The sequence below is a fragment of the Myotis brandtii genome, unplaced genomic scaffold, assembly GCF_000412655.1.
Source record: "Myotis brandtii unplaced genomic scaffold, ASM41265v1 scaffold42, whole genome shotgun sequence".
In the NCBI taxonomy this organism is placed as follows: domain Eukaryota; kingdom Metazoa; phylum Chordata; class Mammalia; order Chiroptera; family Vespertilionidae; genus Myotis; species Myotis brandtii.
In genome coordinates, this window is record NW_005366108.1 from 936,913 (window position 1) to 937,328 (window position 416).

Here is a 416-nt window from a genome sequence, read left to right on the forward strand (position 1 = left end):
CATTATCTCCCGAGGGTCCCAGACTGCGAGAGGGCACAGGCCGGGCTGAGGGACCCCCCTCCCCCCCAAGTGCACAAATTTTTGTGCACCGGGCCTCTAGTTTAATTATAAGTAAAGATTTGGCTTTCAAGATGCCAAGTCTCTCTGAAGAGAATAAGTTAAAACTTGTGTTTATCACATACATACTTGTCTAAAAAATAATCAAGCATTTGTTATCCGATCTATTATGTCCATTGTCATGAGATGCCATCTATACTAATAATAGAGGAATATGCAAATTGGCCAGGACGCGTCACATAATGACCAGTCAGGACAGGGCGGGGCCGTGGCAGAGAGCTCTCAGCATGCCTGCGCTGGGGATCCAAAGGGCACAGAGAGGAAGGGAGAGCAGATAGGCACTTAGGGCGATCAGGCCA